Consider the following 17,234-nt stretch of genomic DNA (forward strand, 5'->3'; position numbering starts at 1 on the left):
TTTATGTACGACTGGATAATATTATCATGTGCAGTCATTGTGTCGTAATTTTTCGAGAAGTTTAATATTCGAGCAGCTCATCATCATGCGAAGCAATATGATAGTAATCAGGATATTGTTTTGAATTTAAATGCCTAGAATCTGTCTCACAGTAATGAAGGCAAGTGTTGAATTTTTACATACATTTCATTTTCAGTTCAGAATAACGATAAAAATCTTCAGTAAACCAATGAAACTTGAGCGTACATAACGAAAACCGAAAAATGCATATATGCGTACTTTTGTGAATAATATTCACTAAACTTAATCTAAAGCGGATAAAAACCAACGATAGCAAAACATGTTAAATATTAGTGGTTGTTTTGAATTTAATTTAAAAAAAAATGATTAAAATTTTCGTACAACTAATCAATTTTTCTTTTTACAAACTGCCAATTTTATCAATGACACAAACCACTGAGAAAGTAATGAAACGATATATCTATCTATCTATTTATCTATATAAAATACAGAGATCATTCCTTGTAATCTCAGTCGGTGTTGAACAGTCGTTCGCACCGAACGCGTATAGCTCTTGGCTCCTGGAATTTTTTTTCTGGCTACCTAGAGTTTCATTGATTCAAGGCTTCAGTCTTTTTCAAGGCTACCTGAATCACTGACTAAGTGATACAAAGAGTGATATTAGAGTGACTAAGTGATACAAAGAGTGATATTAGAGTGACTAAGAAATTAATCAGCCTTTTTTAAGGCTAGCTAGGAGTCTAATCGAAGACTAATTTAGCCTAGTTAATTTAATTTAAAATTTCATTAATTTCAAAAATGCCTGCGTCCAACCGGAAAGGCAACAAGCCTAAGGCTAAAAATAATTCAATACGGAATAAATCACAATCCGTTATTCAACATTTTTCTAATAACATTCACGATCTTATAGAATCTGAATGTAAAAATAAAAGACAACGGACGGATTTCCCTTCCGTTGATTCTATGCCGTCTAACAATATTTACGAGATTCTTCCTGAATCCGATTGTAGCGACATAGAAGAAAATTCTTCAAAAATTCCCAAAATGGACGCTTGTCGTGCTGGGAAGAAACATCAATCTATGCCACCAGTGACGGTGATGATTTCCGACTTCAAAGCATTCCGTACTGTGCTTTCTACTTTTCTCCCGGAAGTAAAAGTCTCATTTCAAATCGGACGAAGAGGAGAATGTCGAGTCTTGGTGGATGGATTGGAAGATTACGAACGTCTTATTCGATATTTGTCCGAGAAACTTCATAAATTTTATTCATTATTATCAAATGATCAAAGTACTGATTAAGATAAAAATGAACTAAAAGAATTGCTTGGTTTTGCCACTTCCCAAGTAATACTTATACAGGGTGATTTTTTAAGAGCTTGAGAACTTTTTTAAACAATAAAACGCATAAAATTTGCAAAATCTCATCGGTTCTTTATTTTAAACGTTAGATTGGTACATGACATTTACTTTTTGAAGATAATTTCATTTAAATGTTGACCGCGGCTGCGTCTTAGGTGGTCCATTCGGAAAGTCCAATTTTGGGCAACTTTTTCGAGCATTTCGGCCGGAATAGCCCGAATTTCTTCGGAAATGTTGTCTTCCAAAGCTGGAATAGTTACTGGCTTATTTCTGTAGACTTTAGACTTGACGTAGCCCCACAAAAAATAGTCTAAAGGCGTCAAATCGCATGATCTTGGTGGCCAACTTACCGGTCCATTTCTTGAGATGAATTGTTCTCCGAAGTTTTCCCTCAAAATGGCCATAGAATCGCGAGCTGTGTGGCATGTAGCGCCATCTTGTTGAAACCACATGTCAACCAAGTTCAGTTCTTCCATTTTTGGCAACAAAAAGTTTGTTAGCATCGAACGATAGCGATCGCCATTCACTGTAACGTTGCGTCCAACAGCATCTTTGAAAAAATACGGTCCAATGATTCCACCAGCGTACAAACCACACCAAACAGTGCATTTTTCGGGATGCATGGGCAGTTCTTGAACGGCTTCTGGTTGCTCTTCACTCCAAATGCGGCAATTTTGCTTATTTACGTAGCCATTCAACCAGAAATGAGCCTCATCGCTGAACAAAATTTGTCGATAAAAAAGCGGATTTTCCGAATGGACCACCTAAGACGCAGCCGCGGTCAACATTTAAATGAAATTATCTTCAAAAAGTAAATGTCATGTACCAATCTAACGTTTAAAATAAAGAACCGATGAGATTTTGCAAATTTTATGCGTTTTATTGTTTAAAAAAGTTCTCAAGCTCTTAATAAATCACCCTGTAAAAAAAGAGCGAATGGTACTTCTAAACCACGCTCTGGAATTTCCCATGAATTTTACCGAATACTTTTCAATCGAAGTGACGTAAACAATTTGAAAACTTTAGAAAAAGTACGTTTCATTTCCCACATTAGAATTCATTGGGAACATTATAAACGGCATAATCGTATTGCAAACTTAACGCAATTCTGTCGTTGCCAAGGAAAAAAAATTGTCATATGGATATACGGTGCTTGAATTGTGGTAAATCGAATTCGAAAGACGTTTGTCCAATGAATGAAACCACTGATAAATTTTCATGTTCAAATTGCAATGGAAATCATAAATCCAATTATTTGAAATGTCCTGTCAGGGAAAAAATTTTAAACGCTCGTTCGCTTAGACAACAAGTCAAATCAACGACCTTAAATTTACAGAACATACCTGAAAAACCGTTACAAATGACACGTCTAATTCTTCTAAGGCACTTATTTTTTCAAATTTAACGCCTTCCAATTCGTATTCTAACGAAAACAATTTATAGACAGGTAGATCGACATCGTCATCATCTTCTTCTAATGACAGTTACGCTTTGGTAACAGGTAGACAAAAACCTCTTAATTCTTCTAATGTAAATAATCAAAACTCCAGTTCATCTTATAACGAAAACGATTTATTGACAGGTAGATCGACCTCGTCATCATCTTCTTCTAATGACAGTTACGCTTTGGTAACAGGTAGAAAACTACCACTTAATTCTTCTAATGTAAATAATCGAAACACTTGCAGTTCATCTTCTAACGAAAACAATTTATTAATAGGCAGATCGGCCAAATCATCTTCTTCTGATGGCAGTTCTAATGGCAGTCTACCTATCAATATTCCTTCAATGCCATTCGCTTCTTTAAATGAAGTCGATTTAGGCGATACAACTGAAAATAAAATGATCTACCTACAAGATCAACTTTTTCAAATGATCATCCAAATGAATTCGACTTCATCACTTTTTGAAGCATTTCAAATCGGATGGAAATTTGCAAATAATATTATAATGAATTTAAAATTTAACAGTGATGTTAAATAATTATTTGAATATTTTAAATTGGAACGCTCGATCTTTGAAATCGAGTGAAGATGAATTTTATAATTTTCTCAAAGTTCACAAAATTCATATTGCCATTGTGACAGAAACTTTTCTTAAACCAAATGTAAAATTGAAAAGTAATCCACATTATGTGGTTCATCGATTTGACAGGTTTACTGGAATGGGTGGTGGAGTTGCCATTTTTGTCCAACGGCAAATTAAACATCGAATTTTACCTTCTTTCAATACTAAAGTTATTGAAAGCTTGGGAATCGAAGTTGAAACCATTCATGGAATTTATTTCATCGCTGGAGCATATTTGCCATTCCAATGCACCGGCGAACAATTAAATTTCTTTAAAGGCGATTTGCAAAAACTTACAAGATATCGATCGAAATTTTTCGTAATAGGGGACTTAAATGCTAAGCATGTCCAGTGGAATTGTAGGCAAAATAACAGTAATGGTAAAATACTTCATAATCAACTCTCAGCTGGTTACTTCACAGTTCTTCATCCCAGTAATCCTACTTGTTTCTCTTCCGTGAAAAACCCGTCTACAATTGATCTGGTTCTAACAGATCAAAGTCACATTTGTAGTGAACCGATTACACATGCTGACTTTGACTCAGATCATCTCCCTGTAACATTCAGACTTTCCAACGAAGCTATAATTAATCCAATTAGTTCTATTTTCAACTATCATAGAGCTAATTGGTTGGATTACAGATCTCACATTGAAAATCATGTGGATCATGAAACTATTTTAGAAAATTCTGCGGACATCGACACAGCAATTGATATTTTGAATCATTACATTATCGAAGCAAGAAATCTTTCAGTTCCCAAAGCTCAAACTAAATTAAATTCTCCTATCATCGATGACAATCTTCAACTGCTCATTCGGTTGAAGAATGTTCGTCGACGACAATATCAACGTTCTCGTGATCCTGCTATGAAAAACATAGTTAAGGATTTACAAAAAGAAATTAAACATAGATTTACTCTTTTGCGAAATGAAAATTTCGCTAAAGAAGTTGAACAAATTAAACCATATTCTAAACCTTTCTGGAAACTTTCCAAGGTTCTTAAGAAACCTCAGAAACCAATTCCTGCTCTCAAGGAAGGAAATCAAATACTTCTTACAAATGGTGAAAAAGCTCAAAAACTAGCTCAGCAGTTCGAGAGTGTCCACAATTTTAATTTAAACGTTGTGAGTCCTATTGAAAATGAAGTCTCACTGAAATATGATCATATTTCAACCCAAGTGTTATCACACGATGACATTATTGAGACGAATTTTGATGAAATTAAATCAATTATTAGGAAACTCAAAAACATGAAGGCTCCTGGTAATGATGGAATTTTTAATATTCTTATTAAAAATCTTCCCGATGTTGCCTTGAGACTCCTGGTTAAAATTTTCAACAAGTGTTTTTCATTAGCTTACTTCCCAAAAAGATGGAAAAACGCTAAAGTAATTCCTATCCTAAAACCTGATAAAAACCCAGCAGAAACATCAAGTTATCGCCCAATTAGCTTACTTTCTTCTATCAGTAAACTTTTTGAAAAAATTATCTTGTTGAGAATGATGACTCATATAAATGAGAATTCAATTTTTTTACCAGAGCAGTTTGGATTTCGTCATGAACATTCAACTACTCATCAACTTGTCAGAGTAACGAACATGACAAAATCATATAAATCTTCTGGGTTATCCACTGGAGTTGCTCTTCTAGACATAGAAAAAGCATTCGACAGTGTTTGGCACAAAGGTTTAATAGCAAAAATGTCTGATTTCCAGTTTCCTATTTATTTGATCAAAATGATTCAAAATTATTTAACTGATCGTACTCTTCAGGTTAGCTATCAGAATTGTAAATCTGAATTGCTACCCGTACGAGCCGGTGTTCCGCAGGGTTCGAGTGTAGCTCCAATCTTGTATAATATTTTCACTTCTGATCTTCCAAATCTACCCGTTGGTTGTCAGAAATCGCTATTCTGTGACGACACAAGTCTGTTAGCCACAGGTAGAAATCTAAGAGTGATCTGCAGTCGCCTACAAAGAAGTTTAAATATTTTCAGTGATTATCTGTCAAAATGGAAAATTAAACCAAATGCAGCAAAAACGCAATTAATTATCTTTCCTCACAAGCCAAGAGCTTCTTTTCTTAAACCAAACAATAATCACATTCTTAAATTGAATGGCTTGGAATTGACATGGTCTGATCAAGCTAAATACTTAGGTTTAACGTATGACAAAAAACTCACTTTCAAGGATCACATTGAAGGAATCCAGGCAAAGTGTAATAAATATATTAAATGTTTATATCCTCTTATAAACAGAAATTCTAAGCTCTGTCTAAAAAACAAATTGTTAATTTATAAACAAATTTTCAGACCAGCCATGCTTTATGCGGTACCAATTTGGTCAAGCTGTTGTTCCACCAGGAAGAAAACGCTTCAAAGGATTCAGAATAAAATTCTGAAAATGATTCTGAAGCGTCCTCCCTGGTTTAGTACAAATGAGTTACACAGACTCACAAATATAGAACCATTAGATGTAATGTCACATAATATTATAAGCAAATTCCGACAAAAATCGATGCAATCTTCAATTGAATCGATTCGCTCTCTGTATTAGTTAGTAAGTTAGTATATAAGTTCCTTTTCCCCATTACACAATACAAGTAGGTTTAGAATTTTCCCTACACAAAAATCTCAGAATTGCGGAAGCAAATGATGTCTTCATGGTAATAACCAAATCATATATATAACAGGGCTGAAAAGTCACCACTTGTGGCTGAACACCCAATTTAAATCTTAATAATTTAATTTTAACTCATATTCCAATAAATAGTTATTAAAAAAAAAAAAAATTCCTTGTAATCGCATCACGTAAGAACGTATAGACGGATTTACATGATTCTTTTTTTGTTTGAACAGTTTTACCCCCACCGGGTTCGTACATCAAAAAAATTAGTAAAACTTTCCGGCAAAGTGTGGAAAATCAATAAAATTGTTTAATATGGACAATGGAAATTTCTGTTGAAAAAGTCGTCAATGATTGCTAGATCTAAAAAGCAAAGTCCTGGCATTACATTTCTTTGGCATTTGGCCTTTCTGTTTCAACAGACTTCGCAGCCGATTCTTAGTGTACAGAATCATTGCATGGCTAGTACTATGGATCATCCTTCTGACACTAAGAATCCTTCCAGGTCGGGGCTCGAACATACGACAACTGGCTTGTAAGACCAGCGTCCTATGCATTGAACCGCCAACCCGGGATTGCTAGATCTACGATTGATAATTGGCGCGCAACGAGTTGCATAAGTGTTTGACCGTCGAAAAAAAGAACACTAGATCGTTGAAAAAATCGTTTGTCGCGCAGCGAGTAGTGTTGTGTGTAGATTTCACATGCATACTTGATTCATGTTATTTGTTATTTCGAGGCACGTGCTGAATTGGATATCACAATTATTGCTTGCCAAATGACTCAATAACGGAATGCATATGACTGTTCTAGAAAACCGCTGTAGGCAGGGGAAAAAGTTCTGATATCGTTTACCAGTTGATGGATTGTGTGTAATGGAGTTAGATAAATAATATTGGTCATCGTAAGCGCGAGTTAAACAAATCAGAAATTTTTTATTGAATCAATAAAGAGATTTTCCTTGCTTTCTAATGACTTAGCGCACATAATAAGTGACCATTAGATAACAATGTTCAATATGATTATCATAATGGATTTATACTGCCTTTTTATATTTCATATTCTGGGAAGAATGTTGAAATTGGCAAGATCAATTAAAATTAAAATTTAAGCGACGTCTGTCTAAGCAACCAAAAGTTCCACACTACATGACAGGCCCGTGTGGGGTTTCAATAGAGGGTTCAAAAGAAGGGGCAGGTGTCCAAGAGGGGGGGACGGTTCAAGGAGGGTGGAGATTCAAGGGTGGGGAAGGCGCACTTTGAAGGAAAAGTCAAGTTATTTGCACTTTTATATTATAAGTACTCTATTGTTCATGGAACTTTATGTTGAAAAATTTTCCATGTTTGCGGAGAGTGGGATGGGGCAGGGGTGTGAATGTTATTGTTAAAACCCATAACCCCCCCTACGCGGCCTGGTACCTAAACAATATCCACTTTATTAGAGCCGTAAAGTATGCGTTTTGGCAACTTGAATATACAGAATAAGTTCTGAGAAAACTTTCTCGCTGCTTAAAAACTGTACAAGGAACTACTTCAAAGTTTATTCTGTTGCGTCGGGTGAACATTCAAGTATGAGTTATTCCTTAAAACGGACTGTTCAGAATGGTTTGTATGCTTTGTATGTATATGCTAAGTTTATCAATAAAAAAATTCTGGTTAGTGAGCTTTTTCATCCATTACCGAAAGCAAGAATCACATCTGGAAGAGAAAGCGTGGCATTATGTCGAAGCCGTTAGAGAGAGATTCTTTATTGACTTAAATGATGGGATGACAATTTGTGCATTTGCTCAATTTTTTCTTAACAGAAGTATTTCACATTTTCACATTAATTTTTGGTGTTATTTCGTTTTGAGCTAAAGCTAATGTGTGTCAAATTCCGTTGATTGTAGGATAAGTAATCAGAAAAATAATGGAGATAAACCACTTAGTCGTTTGACAATTCTGCTGTCCTAAAACATAAATTTGAACAAATAATTTTTGGGGGAGGCGAAGTTCGACGGGTCAGCTAGTATAATATAATATAATAAAATATAATATAACTAGCTGACCCGTCGAACTTCGTCTCGCCCAAAAACTATTTGTTCGCATTTATGTGTCCGAAGAGCAGAATGGTCAAACGACTAAGTGATTAACGTTTTTCTCCAATATTTTGCTGATTACTTAACCTACAATCAACGGAATTCGACACACATTCGCTTTAACCCAAAAAAAGAAACATCGCCCTAAATTAATGTGAACATGTGTACAGCGATTAAGCATCGATAATGTTTTCTAAAAACTTGTTCTGTACGTTCAAGTTGCCAAAAAGTACCACACGTACTTTAGAGTTCTAATAAAGTGAATATTTTTAGATACGAAGGAACTTCTGGTGCCTTGGAGAGACGACGCTTACATTTTAAGTTGATATTGAACTTACCAATTTGAGCATTCTTCTCAGAAAGAATGGCTTTTATCGTATCAAAGAACGCTCTCTAGCAACTCTTCACACGATTCAATCAGTGCCATCAAAGAGAGACGAATATCATCTCAGTAACAAAACATTGGGGTAGGGATTCGCTCTGAAGCAATTCTCGTTTTGCGATCCGATTCTATACGGGTAGTGAATAATTGTTATGGAATCATTTTACTATTGTCGCCTATTCTAACTATGTACATATATTTTCGGCATAAGTTGTGTCTATGAAAATATCTGTGAATGCTCAACACAAAGGTTTCGAAATATTGTAACCTAGTATGAGAATCATCAAGTTGATTCATCGGTTCGATTGCAAAGCTGTATCTATTTTGGTAAGGGCCGTGAAATACTCAAAGTATAAGATGGAGCAAAAAAATGTAGAAAAAATCTTCACACACTTCTTCTAGAGCACAAACTTTTTGTTGATTCCCAAAGACCAATAGTATTCATCTGACTCCATTACAGACATTCTTGAGTTCCACCAGTCATTTGGTAGGCAACAATGTTGATACCCAATTAAGCACGTGACTCGGAATGACGAACCACATGAATCAAGCATGCACTTCACACAAATCAACTCGTTGCGCGCCAAAAGATTCTTTCAACGATCTAGTATTCCTTTCTTCGACGACCAAACACTTATGCAACTAGTTATGCGCCAAACACCTATCAATGATCTAGCAATCATTGGCGACTTTTTCAATGGAAAATTCCATTCTCCATACAAAATAACTTTATTGATTTTTCCCACTTTTCCGATAAGTTTTCCTAAATTTTTTGATGTACCAACCCAGTGGGGGTAAAAACTGATCAAACAAAAAAAAGCATCTCAATCCGTCCATCCGTTCTTACGTGATGCGATTACAAAGAATGATCTCTGCATTTTTATATATATAGAAATAGTATAATATAATATAATACAATATATTATAATATAATATAATATAATATAATATAATATAATATAATATAATATCGTTTTTATGAGAGGGCGCCACTAGAATTAAATCCATACCATTTTCAGTTAGTACCAACCTTCAAAAGATACGTGTATAAATTTGACAGCTGTCTGATTATTAGTTTGTGAGATATTGCATTTTGAGTGAAGCTACTTTTGTTTTTGTGAAAAAAATGAAAAAAAAAGGAATTTCGTGTGTTGATGAAACACTACTTTTCGATGAAAAAAAGTGCCGCCGATACCAAAAAATGGTTTGATGAGTGTTATCCAGACTCTGCACCGGGCGAAGTAACAATTCGTAAGTGGTTTGCAAAATTTCGTACTGGTCATATGAGCACCGAAGACGATGAACGCAGTGGACGTCCAAAAGAGGCTGTTACCGATGAAAACGTGAAAAAAATCCACAAATTGATTTTCAATGACCGTAAAGTGGAGTTGATCGAGATAGCTGACACCCTAAAGATATCAAAGGAACGTGTTGGACATATTATTCACGAATATTTCGATATGAGAAAGCTTTGTGCAAAATGGGTGCCGCGTGAGCTCACAATCGATCAAAAACAACAACGAATTGATGATTCTGAGCAGTGTTTGGAGCTGTTATATCGAAATAAAACCGATTTTTTTCGTCGATATATAACAATGGACGAATCATGGCTCCATCACTTCACTCCGGAGTCCAATCGACAGTCAGCTGAGTGGACTGCACGCGATGAACCGAACCCAAAGCGTGGAAAGACTCAACAATCGGCCGGTAAGGTTATGGCGTCTGTATTTTGGGATTCGCATGGTATAATTTTCATCGACTACCTTGAAAAGGGAAAAACCATCAACAGTGACTATTATATAGCGTTATTAGAGCGTTTGAAGGACGAAATTTCAAAAAAACGGCCTCATTTGAGGAAGAAAAAAGTTTTGTTTCATCAAGACAATGCACCGTGTCACAAGTCGATGCAAACCATGCTGAAATTGAACGAATTGGGCTTCGAATTGCTCCCTCATCCACCGTATTCTTCAGATTTGGCCCCCAGTGACTTTTTCCTGTTTTTTTTTTATTCAATAATATCTTTTTCCTGTTCTCAGACCTCAAGAGAATGCTCGCTGGTAAAAAATTTAGAAGCAACGAAGAGGTAATCGCTGAAACTGAGGCCTATTTTGAGGCAAAGGACAAATCGTACTACAAAAATGGTATCGAAAAGTTGGAAGATCGCTATAATCGCTGTATCGTCTCTGATGGCAATTATGTTGAATAATAAAAACGAATTTTGGCCCAAAAATGTGTGTTTCTATTAAACGATACGAACTTTTCAGCCGAACTGTTATTATAAAACAATATACAAAATAATATATAACAGTTAATGTAGAGTGTCAGTTATCCTCTTCTATCTTCGCAATACTGCAGGAAGTAAAGTATTGAAGTGATATATAATATCATAATTGATAACAAAATGAATAGTAATAACAATGAATGTAATAGTGACAATAATGTTATAAATAATAATATATGATACAATGAAAAAATGACATGTTGCGATATGCTATGATATATATTACTATGTATAATGGGCTTGAGTTTATAAGCCATTTCGCACCCTCTCATGCTGCCATCAACACCTTCCATCGACCAATTACCACTACAGACACAATAGGCATGAGGCAGGAACCAAACCAAACTTGTGACGACCTTGATGTTTAGTTAAAAGATTCCCTCATCCAGTCATCAATTCGTCTGATGCCCTGATGCTTCCTCCCCTCACGTACCCATAACAAATGTTTTTGAAATTATTCAATATAAGTATACAGTATAATATAACATAATATAATATAATACAATATAATATAGCATAACCTAATATAATATAATGTAATATAATATAGTACAATATAATATAATATGGTATAATAGAATATAATACAATTCAATATACGATAATATAATTGCTTACAGTGTCACACATACCAGATGGTCTGATGTCTTGTTGCTCTCGCTCTAATTTCATCTTGTAAAATTTTCATATAATAGATAATACCTATTGTCATGTATATGATATAAATTATTATACGTATAAATCTCTTGGAAAGGTCCCTAGTTGGTCATACATTTGCTATGTTAAATGTAAAAATGTTTAATTTTCAGATAAAACCATCGATTTCACAAGAAAAAGAAAAGAAATACAGTCTAACGAAAACAACAAAAAACACATCGTTTAGACATATTTCGAATAGACGACGGTATTTAGTCTAGTGTGTTACATACATAAGCATCGTTGATTCAACAAAACATGAAAATTTGGAATGATCTCACCGGTATTCATACTCGCAGTTCGACCGACAATGTGCTCAAACGTCGATTCTGCTGCCTACATTGGAAGATGTCACCGAAAATTCATGTTATAGACACAAATTCAACTATTTACCGCGAGACGGCGCACTACTAACAAAAAGGCAAAAAGCTCAGCACTCGCGCTTTTGATGGTCAGAAACACAACGGTTATTGTCCCGCATTAAACTTTCGAAATAACGCTAACAAATAAGTAATCTTTGGGGCTCCTGGCATCTGTCATTAGCACAACACTTTTTCTATCACAATAAGGCCCACCACACTCACTGATTCCTCGGTAAAAAAGATTCATCATTCGATTTTGTCACCCGAAAAAAACTACAAATAGAACTGTTTCAATATTTCACAAAACTGGCATATTTTTCATTCCCTCCTTTGAGATACAAGTAGTTGGCAGCTACATTCCAAGGAATTGAAAGCATCAACACTCAAAAAGTGATCCGGAAGACGAAAACCTAACGCAACAATAATCCGGATGGTGCAGCCCGAGCGAAGTAAAGTGCAAGAATACAGAGCAAGAGAACTATGCGACAAGTGGTCTACACGAACTGCTGAGAAAGCAATGAGACGATATACAACCAAACTTCCGTTTACGTCAACTATTTTTCCGTTACCTCTTTTTACGTAACTCTTTTTACGAACAAAATCCCAAATAACGTAATCTGTCATTTTTCGCTCATTTTTATTCCATGGAAATTACTACAATATGGGTATTTTCGGAATGGGTTTGATGAGTAGATGTCAGAAAACGATTGTTGAGGTGGTTCTGAATTCCAAGATGACGGCTTCCGGTTTATTTATATTCCTTGAAAACCCTTACAATATGGGTATTTTTGGTACGGCTTTGATGAGTGCATGTCGGAAAACGATGTTTGAGATGGTTCTGCATTCCAAGATTCTCTTCCAGTTTTTTATATCCAGAATTTCACATTATTATGGTACTTGTTCAGTAGTTTCAGCAGTCTTCACAGAAAGAAAAGATGAAATTTACATGACATGTAAATCGATAGTACTATGAAATAGACATCAGTTGAAACGAAAATCGGATTTAAAACCGTAATTGATGTAAAATTACAATAAAATTCATTTAGTTTTCCATTGAACAATACTTTATATTTACAAACCGCATAGTTTTGTAATGTAACTTTCCATTCAATTGCATGCTCCAAATATGTGCATAAAAATAATTGTAAATTCACAAAATATTTTTATCTGTGTTGATAATCTGAAACTGCTTTGTCTGGTATTTTAATCTTTGTTCTACTTAATCCGGCTATAATTTAGGTCTCCCATTATATCAGGTGTACAACTTTGCTTCCGCCGTTTTCCGATAGGTGGCTGTACCGGCTGAGGCGGGTCAAAATACATAGATGATAATGCCTTTAAAGTTAGTGTGTACAGTGCCTAACGAATTGTCATCGCCGTTTAAGTGACAGTTGTTCTTTTTTTTTTTTATTTATAACAATTTTTTATTCAGGCCAATTTGCGTATAGCTTTACGTGGCCGATTTACTCATGTTTTTGTTACATAAAATTATTTTTTTATTGTTGGATCTCGTTGTCACCCTTCTTCTAGGGGGAGAGGAGCTTCCATTTCCTTCTAGCGAAGATTGTTCGTCATTTTGTCCGTTGCTCATATCATCCATTGCTACATCGTTGGAATTGTGAGTGGTTTCCGTTTCCTTGTTTTCATTGTTGATCGCAGTCTTGGGTTCATTTGCAGTTGCTGTAGATGCGCTTTGTACATTGATTGCCGTTGATAGTTGGTTAGATGGTGAAGGTGCTTTTGAAACAGGAGCACTGCATTCACTAGTTTCCGTTGTCGGGTGGTTGTCCTTGTTTTTGTTTGTTTTGTTTGTTTTCGCAGTTTCAGTGCATGGTTTGCCGTAGTGTGCAGGTTGTTCACAAAACTGACATGTAACCAATTGATTTTCATACGTAATCAACGTTTTACACGGATGCATCCCGTCTTGACCACAAATGATGTAAGATGGAATTGCTTTACGTAGTTGCATACGTACCACTCGCACGCCATTCCGGATACCCGGAAAAAAATTCCGCCATACTTCCTTTTCGATGGAAAGAACTTCACCGTACTGCGACATACATTCCCGAACATACCCCTCGCTGGTCTGCGGGGGAAGGTCATGCACGCGTACTTCTATGGCATTGTCCACCATGAACACAGGGATTTTATATTTAACATTGTCATGATCAATACTGTGCACCCCGTTATTACCCGAAGCAAATGCAATTGCATCTTTTTCACGTTTAAACATAATGTACACACAGTTAGACGCCTTGTTGAATTGAATCTCACTTACATCAGTAACATTTAGATGCATTCGTTCCTTAAGCAAGATTTCAATTTCGGTTGCTGCAGGTCTAACTTTGCAGCGCTTGAAATCAATACAAATTGAATTTGGCCTTGTAGGCCAAATTTCAGGCTTTGTTAAATCGTATTTGCCCATTTCGTACACTCTATTGTTCACTGCACTGTATTGTCTTTGTTTCTGTCGTCGCGACCGTAAGAAATTTTCGACTGTGTCGTTTGCGATGCGAGCACGAACTGACAGTTGTTCTTGTTTTCATATTAATCACACTCGGAAATGTCTGTTTATGTGCCCAATTCTCACCATTTGCGGGAAGTTTTCCTTTCTGTTACAATTCGAAAAAAATGCAGCTGAAGCGCATCGAATGCTCTCAGAAACTTACGGTGATGCTGCCCTGAGTAAAAGAACGTGTCTGGAGTGGTTTCAACGTTTTATAAATGGTGATTTCGATGTCGAAGACAAACGTGGTGATGGAAGAGAAAAAACCTTCAAAGATGAACAACTAGAAGCATTGATTGATGAAGATTCGTGCCAAACCCAAGAAGAGGTTGCCGATTCGTTGGGAGTGAGTCAGCAAGCCATTCCAAAACGTCTCAAGGCCCTGGGCATGATTCAGATGGAAGGAAACTGGGTGTCGCACGAGTTGAAACCATCCTCCAACACGCCAATGCTCGGCCTCACGTCGCAAAAGTGGTCAAAAAGTACCTGGAAACGCTGAAATTGAAAGTCTTGCCCCACTCGCCGTATTCCCCAGATTTCGCCTCTTCTGACTTCCACCTCAACCGTTCGATGGCACGCGGCCTGACAGATCAACATTTTCAATCCTTCGAAGAGTTGGAAAATGGATTGCTTCATGGATAGCTTCAAAAGAGGAGAAAGTTGTCGCTAGCGACGGACAATACTTTGAATAATACATCTGTAAGCACTTTTTCGCAATAAAGCTTTTAATTTTCTAGCATGTTAGAGGTAGGTTGTTGCTTGACAGCAAGACAAAAAGTGCCATAAAATGATTTGAAGCTTTAATTGGTATGCTCTGATCTTGTGTCATGCAAGCTTGACAATACCCCAGGGTAAATTTGGAGTGCTTAAGATTAATTTCTAATTTATATAACAAGAACTCGATTGATAATGAGAAAAAATTTATCGCTTCAACCGGAATCGCAGAATGGTAGAGAAACTTAACGCTATAGAAATAACTGCTTGTATACAAAACTTGAAGAGAAGCTTAAATATCGAAATCGCAAATACGAACAAAGATTTAATTGCAGACATTTGGGATATTGGTGTAATTTCGTCAGCTATAAAACAAATACAAATCGAGACAATGTTCAATGTTGGTTCCTAATCAAAATCAATCTAAGCAGACTGTCGTGCAATTGCGGATTCAAAAGTGTGACGATTGATTGAACTGTTTGATTGTAGATTATTAGAAATTTTGGTTGCCTTGTTCCTCATCAAATGGCTCGAACAACCCCATGGGGCTGATCTTTGTAGTTTTTTATTTACTTTGCTTAGTTCTTGGGCAGTGCAGTTATCGAAAAAGTATTGATTCGTTACAAATTCCCAAATTTGATTACTGGTTTTATATATTTTCCTGTTTTCACGTTGTGATGTATACATTTTGAACATTTCTGCCGAGTTCGAAGAGCATTACGATGTTTTACAGATTATTTGAAAAAAAAATACGGCACGTGCTCTCTTGCTATAAAATTTCGAGGGAGTGTCGTCTTACAACTCGGATTATTATTTCCAGCATCGTTTACTTACATTCTCTGGCCTATCAAGTAGCTTCGTGCATCTGCTGTATATCTATTATCAGCAACATCTGCAGTATCATTTTAAAACATTGTAGCAACCCCAAGCTTATTTGCGATCTATTTTTTTTAAGACCGAGGGACATCCTGACAGTTGGTTTTCCATTTTCCAGAACCATTTCGAAAGCCATAAAGAAATATCACCCCCCTCCTCCTCCGGTTCTAGACGCGTTCGACACTCGGACTACCCGACAGAATGACTGAGATCAAATAATAAAATCTGCGTTCTCGCTGCGTTGTACCCGCAACCGTAGCGTCATCACTGTCGGGCCCTATAACAGCCTGGATGGTCGGGGCCAGCATAAAAATGTATATCGCAGTTGTGTCATAAAACGGAGGCATCATCAAACGCTAACAGAATAAGAACCCATTGCGATGCAGCAAACGGATGCGCAGCGGACAATTTTTTACAGCCAAATTCTAGGCCAATATAAATATTAAAAGTTTCTCAAAATAATATTACGACTGCTGGCGCCAATGTTCTGACTTCAAACGGTCCGATCAATCGTGGAGTGTGGCATAATCGAATTTAACGATTGGTTTGCTCAATTCATTCGTCCTTTGAACGGTGTCAATTAGGACTTCATTTCGACATCATTAAAATTCATCGAAACGTGATTGAAAAGAGAACTCTGTCACCAAACGGTTCGGTTGACTGTCACAAAAGCAAGTAATTTCGCCTGAAACTGTGCAATCAGATCGCTTTGCTGAATTCGGTATGCACTACAAACACAAACAGACTGCAGTGAATTGGAACCGAGTACCGTTTTTATGTTTCATTAGAACGACGAGCAGCAAACCGGCTTTCCGAATCAATGTGGAATGTATGGAACCGAAACATGAAGCCTGGGAATGACAGCAAATGCATTTCGTAATATATTTGACCTTCAGGCTATAATATGCAATTTTATCCAGAGTTGTGCTGTCACATTTGCCGAGCCATCCACCAAGAACGACAGCAGCCAGCGTACATCAGGAAGCATATCCTATGTGGAACCGGGTGGTTATCCTTTCGGTACACGTACTTTGGCTACCCTGTCTGTCTGTTTGCCTGCCTGCTTGCCAGCCAGCTATCCAACCAAACCGACAGACAGATGTTGGGCTTGCTCCGATAGTGAAATTGAGACCGACTGATCAATATGACCGTAGAGGAGTCAAATATGAGTGACCCTGGAGGGATGAATTTATTGCGCAATGTTGCTGGAGGTATGTCTTGTGATAACAGTTGTTTTAATATTTTGTATATTATGGCTACTACTAGG

At 36.4% G+C, this 17,234-nt stretch overlaps 1 protein-coding gene across 1 annotated transcript in view; it reads right to left on the reverse strand.

Annotated features, from left to right (window-relative positions):
* Positions 1–17,234, reverse strand: part of LOC131435955 (uncharacterized) — a 335,189-nt gene that overhangs the window by 90,738 nt on the left and 227,217 nt on the right. The gene's annotated exons all lie outside the window — the stretch shown is intronic.

The sequence above is a fragment of the Malaya genurostris genome, chromosome 3 (assembly GCF_030247185.1).
Source record: "Malaya genurostris strain Urasoe2022 chromosome 3, Malgen_1.1, whole genome shotgun sequence".
NCBI lineage: Eukaryota > Metazoa > Arthropoda > Insecta > Diptera > Culicidae > Malaya > Malaya genurostris.